General features: G+C 47.3%; 1 pseudogene; it reads right to left on the bottom strand.

Annotated features, from left to right (window-relative positions):
* Positions 1–8,333: 8,333 nt before the first annotated feature.
* Positions 8,334–8,912, bottom strand: LOC107971640 (cytochrome c oxidase subunit 6B1-like; annotated as a pseudogene).
* Positions 8,913–10,963: the final 2,051 nt, after the last annotated feature.

Here is a 10,963-nt window from a genome sequence, read left to right as displayed (position 1 = left end):
CACTGCAGCCTGGGTGACAGAGTGAGACTCCATCTCAAAAAAAAAAAAAAAAAAAAAAAGGCATATGTATTGCGTGAGGGCACTTTTGCTTGCAGATGACAGAAACTCAGCTCAAAGTACCTAAAGGAAAAATAAAAAGTAGCTTATAGGTTCATGTAATAGGAAGCCCAGTGGTTGGATTGTCTTCACAGCTGGCTGGGTGCAGGGGCTCACGCCGTGGTTCAGGGCACTTTTCTGCTCTTTCTTCTTAGTTTTGCTTCCCTCTGTGTTGACCTTATTTTCTCCAACTGCATAGGTTTCTTTCATATGCTGAGGATGATAGTTGCCAATAGCCCCAATTTCACTTCATGTTCCCAAGGGTGTTCTCCAGATAAGGCAGATTTACAATTGCCCTCAGCATTTTTTCTTTTTTCTTTTTTTTTTTTTTGAGACAGAGTTTCACTCTTGTTGCCCAGGCTGGAGTGCAATGGCACAATCTCAGCTCACTGAAACTTCCGCCTCCTGGGTTCAAGCGATTCTCCTGCCTTAGCCTCTCGAGTAGCTGGGATTACAGGCGCGCGCCACAAGGCCCAGCTAATTTTGTATTTTTAGTAGAGATGGGATTTCACCATATTGGCCAGGATGGTCTCGAACTCCTGACCTCCGATAATCATCCCACCTTGGCCTCCCGAAGTGCTGGGATTATAGGCCTGAGCCACCGTGCCTGGCCATGCTGTCAGCATTTTTAAAGGCTCAGAGAGGCCCTGCAACAAATAAACCTGTTAAACTTTGTTTAATCTGTCATTTCCCAAGTTTATTTCATCTGAGAACCGCCCCCTCCACTTTTTTTTTTTTTTTTTTAACAGAGTTTCGCTCTTGTTGCCCAGGCTGGAGTGCAATGGGGTGGTCTTGGCTCACTGCAGCTCTGGCCTCCCAGATTCAAGTGATTCTTGTGCCTCAGCCTCCAGAGTAGCTGGGATTACAGGCGCCTGCTACCATGCCCGGCTAATTTTTTTTTTTTTTTTTTTTTTTTTTTTTTTGGAGACGGAATTTCGCTCTTGTTGCCCAGGCTGGAGCGCAATGGCGCAATCTTGGCTCACCGCAACCTCCGCCTCCCAGGTTCAAGCGATTCTCCTGCCTCAGCCTCCCAAGTAGCTGGGATTACAGGCATGTGCCACCACACCCCGCTAATTTTGTATTTTTTTAGTAGAGACGGGGTTTCTCCATGTTGGTCAGGCTGTTTTCGAACCCCTGACCTCAGGTGATCCGCCCGGCTCGGCCTCCCAATTCTGGAAAGATGAGCATTGATTACAGGCATGAGCTATTGCGCCTGGCCTGTATTTTTTATTTTTTATTTTTTTTTAGTTTTTTAAGATGGAGTCTTGCTCTGTTGCCCAGGCCGGAGTGCAGTGGCGTGATCTAGGCTCACTGCAACCTCCGCCTCCCAGGTTCAAGCAATTCTCCTGCTTCAGCCTCCCAAGTAGCTGGGAAAATTAGCACACCGCCACGCCTGGCTAAGTTTTTGTATTTTTACTAGAGATGGGGTTTCACCAGATGCCCAGGCTGGTCGCGAACTCCTGAGCTCAGACAATGCGCCACGCCTGGCTAAATTTTTGTATTTTTACTAGAGATGGGGTTTCACCAGATGCCCAGGCTGGTCGCGAACTCCTGAGCTCAGACAATGCGCCCCGCTTGGCCTCCAAAGTACTGGGATTACAGGCGTGAGCCACCGCTCCCGGCCTAATTTTTGTATTTTTAGTAGAGATGGGGTTTCACCATGTTGGTCAGGCTGTTCTCGAACTCCTGACCTCGGGTGATCTGCCTACCTCGGCTTCCCAAAGTGCTGGGATCACAGGCATGAGCCACCGCACCTGGCCGAGAACACTTTTTACAAATATTTGGTAGCCACACCCTTTAGAACTGGAATTCTGTGGAATTCACTTTGGGAAGTATTGTGAATTTCTTATACAAAGGACGGAGCAATTAATTCTTCCTGTGTAGGTTTCACTAAGGAAAAGTCGGTTGCTCTAGGCCTTAAATGATTTAAAAAGAGAAAGAAAAAAATATTTTCCTGGGTTAAGGAGATGGGAGAGGGCATTTCAAGAGGGTTTGAGAAAAGACAAAGGGTGGTGAAAATGGAGTGCATTCAAGACTGGCCTGTCATCTTTTCTGGCTAGATCATAGGATTCTTTGGGGGAAAATGGCAGGAAATAACCTGTGTGAGGCCAGCTCATGGACGGCCTTGAATGCTGCATTGGATTTGGCCTGCATCCTAAAGGCATTAGGCTGCCACAGGGGCTTTAGAGATGAGAAGGGTATGATCTGTATATTGGAAAGTTAACTGATCACATGATGTAGGTTGAATGAATCTGGAGAAACTGGAAGCAAAATGGCTAGATAAGAAGCTATTTCTGCTGCAACTTCTCAACTCTAACTCTCCTGTTACAACATGAAAGCAGCATAAAAGATACATAAACAAGTGAGAGTGGCTGTGTGCCAATAGAAATTTATTCATGAGTTCTGAAACTTGCATTACATATCATTTTTACATGCCATGAAACATTATCCTTCTTTTGATTTTTTTTTTTTTTTTTTGAGATGGAGTCTTGCTTTTTTTGAGGCTGGAGTGCAGTGACTGGATCTTGGCTCACTGCAACCTCCACCTCCCGGGTTCAAGCAATTCTCATGCCTCGGCCTCCCAAGTAGCTGGGATTACGATGGCTAATTTTTTTTTTTTTTTTTTTTTTTTTGAGATGGAGTATTGCTCTGGGTTCAAGCAAGTCTCGTGCTTCAGCCTCCCACATAGGTGGGATTACAATGGCTTTTTTTTTTTTTTTTTTTTTTTTTGAGACAGACTCTCGCTCTGTCACCCAGACTGGAGTGCAGTGGCGCTATCTCGGCTCACTGCAAGCTCCACCTCCCAAGTTCACACCATTCTCCTGCCTCAGCCTCCTGAGTAGCTGGGACTACAGGCACCTGCCACCATGCCCGGCTAATTTTTTTGTATTTTTAGTAGAGACGGGGTTTCACCATGTTAGCCAGGATGGTCTCGATCTCCTGACCTCAAGATCTGCCCACCTCGGCCTCCCAAAGTGCTGGGATTACAGGCGTGAGCCACCATGCCCAGCTTTGTTTTTTTTGTTTTGAGACAGAGTCCCACTGTGTCTCCCAGGCTGGAGTGCAGCAGTGCAATCTTGACTCACTGCAACCTCCGCCTTCTGGGCTCAAGCAATTTTCTTGCCTCAGCCTCCCAAGCAGCTGGGATTACAGGAGCCCATCACCATGCCAGGTAATTTTTTTTTTTTTTTTTTTTGTATTTTTAGTAGAGATGGGGTTTTGCCATGTTGGCTACGCTGGTCTCGAACTCCTGACCTCAGGTGATCTGCCTACCTCAGACTCCCAAAGTGCTGGGATTATAGGTGTGAGCCACCGGCCCAGCTGTATTTTTTTTTTTTTTAGTAGAGAGGGTTTCACCATGTTGGCCAGGCTGGTCTCGAACTCCTGACCTCAAGTGACTCGCCTGCCTCAGCCTCCCAAAATGCTGGGATTACTGGCGTGCGCCACCGTGCCCGGCCCTTCTTTTGATTTTTTTTGTTTTCTACAGCTAAAAAGTGTACGGCCAGTCATGGTGGCTCACAACGGTAATTCCAGTGCTCTGGGAGGCTGAGGCAGGATTGCTTCAGCCCAAGAGGTTGGGCTGCAGGGAGCTGTGATTGTGCCACTGCCCTCCAGCCTGGGTGACAGAGCAAGACCCTTGTCTCTTAAAAAAGGAGAAATTTAAAAACCATCCTTAACTCATGGAATGTGAAAATAAAAGAGGCAGTGCACTGGATTTGCCCCACAAGCTGTAGTTTGCTGATCTCTGTCTACAGCTCAGAAGACATGGAACTGGTATCAAGTGCAAGCTTGTCCAACCCTCAGCCTGCAGGCTGCTTTGAATGTGGCCCAACACAAATTCATAAACTTTCTTAAAACATTATTAGTCGGCCGGGCACGGTGGCTCACGCCTGTAATCCCAGCACTTTGGGAGGCTGAGGCGGGTGGATCACGAGGTCAGGAGATCGGGACCATCCTGGCTAACATGGTGAAACCCCGTCTCTACTAAAAATACAAAAAAAATTAGCCGGGCGTGGTGGCGGGGCGCCTGTAGTCCCAGCTACTTGGGAGGCTGAGGCAGGAGAATGGTGTGAACCCAGGAGGCGGAGCTTGCAGTGAGCCGAGATAGGGCCACTGCACTCGATCCTGGGCAACAGTGCGAGACTCCGTCTCGAAAAACAAAACAAAACAAAACAAAAAACAAAATTATTAGTCTTTTTGTGATTTTTTTTTTAGCTCATCAGCTATATTAGTCAGGGATCTCTAGAGGGATGGAACTAATGGAATATATATATAATATATAATATATATAAGTTATATAATATATAATATCTGTTATATATTATAAATATAATATATAAATTATAATATATAATAAGTATATAATATATATTATGTATAAAATATTTATGGGGGAGTTTATTAAATGTTACTCACACCATCACAAGGTCTCACAGTAGGCCATCTGCAGGCTGAGGGGCAGGGAGAGTGAGTCAGAGTTCCAAAACTGAAGAACGTGGAGTCCAGTGTTCAAGGGCAGGAAGCATCCAGCATGGAAGAAAGATGTAGGCTGAGAGGCTAGGACCGTCTCTCCTTTTCACATTTTTCTGACTGCTTTTTATTCGCTGGCAGCTGATTAGATGGTGCCCACCCAGATTGAGAGTGGTCTGCCTTTCCCAGCCCACTGATTCAAAAAGTAATCTCCTTTGGCAGCACCCTCACAGACACACCCAGGATCAATACTTTGTATCCTTCAGTCCAATCAACTTGACACTCAGGTTTTTTTTGTTTTTTTTTTTTGAGATGGAGTCTCGCTCTGTCACCCATGCTGGAGTGCAGTGGCGCGATCTCGGCTCACTGCAAGCTCTGCCTCCCGGGTTCACACCATTCTCCTGCCTCAGCCTCCCGAGTAGCTGGGACTACAGTCGCCCGCCACCACGCCTGGCTAATTTTTTGTATTTTTAGTAGAGACATAGTTTCACCATGTTAGCCAGGATGGTCTTGATCTCCTGACCTTGTGATCCGCCCGCCTCAGCCTCCCAAAGTGCTGGGATTACAGGCATGAGCCACTGTGCCCGGCCGACACTCAGTTTTAACCATCACAAATCCACCCCTTGTCAACTTGAATCAATACACATCTCCTGAGATCATATATAATCTTCAAATAAAGATAATAATAGGGTCATAATTATGCCTAACATAATATAACTATCCTTCGTACAACCGGAAACGCACCAATCCCCAACCCAAATACTATGACATAAAGTTAGCAATACTTAAATGCGATGTGAAGTCAATAAATCTAAATGTCATGTGGTACAGAAGACAGGAAATAACATGTTTTTTTTTTTTGTTTTTTTTTTTGAGACAGAGTTTTGCTCTTGTCGCCCAGGCTGGAGTGCAATAACACGATCTCAGCTCACTGCAATCTCTGCCTCCTGGGTTCGAGCAATCCTCCCAGCCTCCTGAGTAGCTGGGATTACAGGCGTGCACCACCACGCCCAGCTAATTTTTTTATTTTTTTGTAGAGATGGGGTTTCGCCATGTTGGCCAGGCTGGTCTTGAACTCCTGACCTCAGGTGATCCACCTGCCTCGGCCTCCCAAAGTGTTGGGATTACAGGCGTGAGCCACCACGCCCAGCCTAACATGAAGATATTTTCTTAAGTAGAAGTGTATAAATGCACAAACACGTTTTTAACAAAAGGAGGAAATACTCATGAAAATTACAGTCCTCCTTTTTGCAGCTGGTCACGCGGTCATAGCTGGTATTGATGACTACCTTCTTCACTACCCATTCTGTGTTCCCTTTATCTTCAGCAAGCACCTCAGCAGGTTGTGGTACTTTCCTGGTGGAGTGACCCAGACCTTCATTCCTGAAGGGTCTGGGTCACTTGTAGTCCTTCCTGGATTGTGCTGTTGTAGTTTCCGGTAGACCTTAATCACAGGGCATGGTAGTATCACATGGTAATACTAAGAGACACCCCAGGCTGGGCGCGGTGGCTCACGCCTGTAATGACACCCTAGGCCGAGGCAGGTGGATCACGAGGTCAGGAGATCGAGGCCATCCTGGCTAACACGGTGAAACCCTGTCTCTACTAAAAATACAAGAAAATTAGCCAGGCGTGGTGGCGGATGCCTGTAGTCCCAGCTACGTGGGAGGCTGAGGCAGGAGAATGGCGTGAACCCAGGAGGCGGAGCTTGCAGTGAGCCGAGATAGCGTCACTGCGCTCCAGCCTGGGTGACGGGGCGAGACTCCGTCTCAAGAAAAAAAAAAAAAGAGACACCCTAATGGATCTCCTCTATTCCATGCATACTCTTCCTTACCTCCGCTGTGGAGTAGTAGACTGATTTCATCTTGATAGTGCTGGTCAGTCACCCCAGCCAACACTGTAACTCCCTTCTTAGCCTGTTGATTTAAAGGTAGGAGGAGCCCAAAGTGTCCAGGTGGCAATCTTAACTTCCAGTTTAACGGAATCGTGTCTCCTGGTGGCAGCGTTCCTCCCTCTGGAACTAAGACCTCTAGGCCAGCAGAACATAATGTCACAGGAACAGGAAGCAAAAATTTTGCTAGTGGATTACTAGGGGTGATGGTGAGTGGTGCCACTTCCACTTCAACCCCTTGATTCCTGGATCCGTGAATTCTGGCTATGGGAGAAACGGTACCATATATTGGACGCTGATTCAGAGCATACATGGTCTTGTGGAGAACTTTGCCCCAGCCCTGCAGAGTATTGTCACCTAGTTGGAGTTGTAATTGTGACTTCAATTACAGTGAAGGCCATTCCACCATTCTATCAATCCAGCTGCTTCAGGATCATGGGCAACATGGTTAAGACCAGTGAATTCCATGAACATGAGCCCACTGTTACACTTCTTCTTTCTTTCTTTCTTTCTTTTTTTTTGAGATGGAGTCTCGCTCTGTCACCTAGGCTGGAGTGCAGTGGCACGATCTTGGCTCACTGCAAGCTCTGCCTCCCGGGTTCACGCCATTCTGCCTCAGCCTCCCGAGTAGCTGGGACTACAAGCGCCCACCACCACGCCCGGCTAATTTTTTGTATTTTTAGTAGAGATGGGGTTTCACCGTGTTGGCCAGGATGGTCTGGATCTCCTGACCTCGTAATCCACCCACCTCGGCCTCCCAAAGTGCTGGGATTACAGGCGTGAGCTACCGCGTCCGGCCACCCACTGTTACACTTCTTTAGCCCTAAAGTGAGTGCCTTGGTCAGAGGCAATGCTGTGTGGAATACCATGCATTCCATGAGTCCACAGATGGTAGTCTTGGCAGAAGCATTGCATGCAGGATAGGCAAACCCATATCCAGAGTAAATGTTTATTCCAGTGAGGACAAACCTCTACTGTTTTCATGATGGAAGAGGTCCAATATAATCTTCCTGCCACCAGGGAGCTGGCTGATGGAATGGTGCCATATCGAGGGCTCAGTGTTGCTCTCCACTGCTGGCAAATTGGGCACTCAGCAGTGGCCGGAGCCAGGTCCACCTTGGTGAGTGGAAGTCCATCTTGCTGAGCCCACACGTAACCTCCATCCCTGCCACCATGGCCACTTTGTTCATGGGCTCATTGGGCGATGATGGGTGGCTGGGGAAAGAGGCTGAGTGGTGTCCACAGAATGGGTCATCCTATCCACTTGATTATTAAAATCCTCCTCTGCTGAGGTCACTTAGCGGAGCACTCACATGGAATACAAATATCTTCACAGTTTTTGACCACTCAGAGAGGCTCCATCCACATACCTCTTCCCCAGATTTCTTTTTTTCTTTCCTTTTTTTTTTTTTTTTTAAGACAGATTCTCACTCTCGCTCAGGCTGGAGTGCAATGGCGCAATCTTGGCACACTGCAACCTCTGCCTCCCAGGTTCAAGTGATTCTCCTGCCTCCGCCTCCTGAGTAGCTGGGTTTGCAGGTGCCCACCACCACACCTGGCTCTAATTTTTGTATTTTTAGTAGAAATGAGGTTTTACCATGTTGGCCAGGCTGGTCTTGAACTTCTGACCTCAGGTGATCCTCCCGCTTCAGCCTCCCAAAATGCTGGGATTACAGATGTGAGCCACCATGCCCAGCCCATTTTCCTGACCCTTTCTGTTTGCATTGGACCTTAACTGTTATTTTTCTGCTTATATAAATTAAATAGGAATGCAGTAGGCTGCCCATCAATTTCACTTCTAGGAACACTGATTAATTAGCTAATGCCAGAGTTCTACACGAGTCAGACTATTCTGATTGCCACTTTGCCTCTGCTGTCTGTTAGGGTAGCTATGCCCACCTTGCCTTTGACAATTGAGTGCTGCCACTTGGTCTCTGCCAACTTGGGATCCAGTTATTCCCACTGTATTTAAATTTTTTTTTCCAATGAGTTTTTATCAGCAGTGAAGTCATGATTTCGGATCCCAGGGTGGGGATCACCGGGTACTAGGTCCCCCCTTCACCACCCTGGGAGAAGGACAGAGGACAGAGGAGAGGGAGGTGCAGCCAGTTCAGATCTTCCCGGGAAACGTGCCTTCAGCCCAGCGCTTGTCCCAGGCTGTGACCCAGGATGTGGGGCAGAGGGACTTGTACACACGCTGGTACCATTCGCACACAGAGATATCACCTCCTTTAGTGGTCACTGCCTTCTGACAGCAGTGGAAGTCCAGGTAGTTCTGCCAGCAGTTCCTGGTCTGGTTTTGGTTGGGAAGCAGCTGTCAAAAGGGGCAGTCTTGTAGTTCTTGATTTCAGTCTCGATGTCTTCTTCCACCATGGTGCTGAATCCCAAAGGCACCCTGGATGCAACTTCTGTATTTAAATTTTGTAGTTGAGTGACTGAGGTTCCCACTGTTGGATCAGACATACAGAGAAGAGCAATTACAGGGCTCTTCAAAGATGCAGGTGCTGCCCTCACAAATCTATTTTGCAAAGCACTGGTCAAGGGTATATCTTCTGGACCTTTCCAGCTGGGATGAGTAGGTCTAAAGTGACTAATGCACTCCACCATCCCAATCTCCCTAAGCCTTCAGATCCCTTGCTCTACATTAAACCAAGGGAGATCAGGCATTTACAGCTCGCTCACAGTGGGCCATCTTCTAATCCATATTTCAGCTGACTAAGCAAATAAACTATTAGAACCTTTTTTTTAACTCCCGGAGCTGCAACATTAAATGCAGAGTCCCTAATTAGTAGGCCCAAATCAATAAATTCAGCCTGATCCAACCCTGTGTTTCTTCCAGCTATTTATTTATTTATTTATTTATTTATTTATTTGAGACAAAGTCTCGCTCTGTTGCCCAGGCTGGAGTGCAGTGGCATGATCTTGGACTCACTGCAACCTCCACCTCCCGGGTTCAAGCAATTCTCCCTGTCTCAGCCTCCCAAGTAGCTGGGATTACAGGAGCCTGCCACCATGCCCAGCTAATTTTTGCATTTTTTTTGTAGAGACAGAGTTTCACCATGTTGACCAGGGTGGTCTTGAACTCCTGACCTCAGGTGATCTGCCCGCCCTGGCCTCCCAAAGTGCTGGGATTACAGGCATGAGCCACTGTGCCCGACCTGTTCCTTCCACCATTATCCCACACCCTTAATATCCATTCCCATGCCTGTTCTCCAGATTTCTGTTTATATAAATTAGAAAACTCAAGCAGTTCTTTTCGAGTGTAGCACATGTCCTAATGGGTCACACTCTCAGCCTCACCTCTAGGGGCCCACCGGGACTTTAGTTATAGGTCTAGAAGCAAACAGGGGTGTTGGGGTGGTTTTTTAGGAGAATCAACATTATCTTGCCTGGCAACTGCCTCAGGGGAGGCCATCACTGTTGTCTCAGGCAGCACAGGTTGTATCTCCTCAGACAAGGTGGAAAGGCTGATGGCAGCATAGTCGGGGAGGGATGTTGCCACTACTGGAGATGGGGAAGCTGTTCCTTCTGGCAAAAAAGGTTCATCAGAGTTTACAAACTCAGTGCCCCCAGCTTCATCAGGGTCCTCCCACACGTCCCCATTCCAAGTTGCAGGGTCCCATTCTTTTCCGATCAATGCCCTCACTTTAATAGTAGACACCTGGCTGGGCGCGGTGGCTCATGCCTGTAATCCCAGCACTTTGGGAGGCCAAAGTGGGCGGATCACGAGGTCAGGAGATCGTGACCATCCTGGCTAACATGGTGAAACCCCGCTTCTACTAAAAATACAAAACAAAACAAAACAAAAATTAGCCAGGCGTGGTGGCTGGCGCCTGTAGCTGGCGGGTGCCTGTAGTCCCAGCTACATGGGAGGCTCAGGCAGGAGAACGGCGTGAATCCGGGAGGCGGAGCTTGCAGTGAGCCCACATCAGGCCACTACACTCCAGCCTGGGCAACAGTGTGAGACTCCGTCTCAAAAAACAAACAAACAAACAAAAAAACAGTAGACACCTGGTGAGGCTGTGCATGCACCTGTCACTGCAGGTCAGCCACTCACATGATAAGAGCTTGTGTCAGTTTTTCCACAATTTCAGCTCTTTCTCTACAGGAGATGAGACTCTCAGGGCAATCTTAGCAGATTTGAGGCTCAGTATCTGCTTCTGAAGCTGGGAAATAGAATCCCCGAGTTCATTATTTTATTTCATCGCTCTGTCCACTGAATTTAGAAGCAACCAACCAGCTTCATTTTGTTCCTTGGTTCTCCACATATGGTGAAAAGTATTAGGTACAGAGTCACTAAACTCCTTGCCTCTCACAAGCAATGAATCAGGAGTGTCAAATGCATTTATTTTGCATAACTTTCTAAACAGTTCATGCTAAGGACCATCAGTGTTCTCCAAACTATTAGAAGTATAGTCCTTAGCATTTCTAATCATATTAAGCAGCTGACTCCAGAAACCCCAAAACCAACAAAAGAACTCCATCCTTAATATTCTGTTCCTCTAG

Source organism: Pan troglodytes, chromosome 6 (assembly GCF_028858775.2).
Source record: "Pan troglodytes isolate AG18354 chromosome 6, NHGRI_mPanTro3-v2.0_pri, whole genome shotgun sequence".
Taxonomy (NCBI): domain Eukaryota; kingdom Metazoa; phylum Chordata; class Mammalia; order Primates; family Hominidae; genus Pan; species Pan troglodytes.
This window is presented reverse-complemented; position numbering and strand designations above follow the sequence as displayed.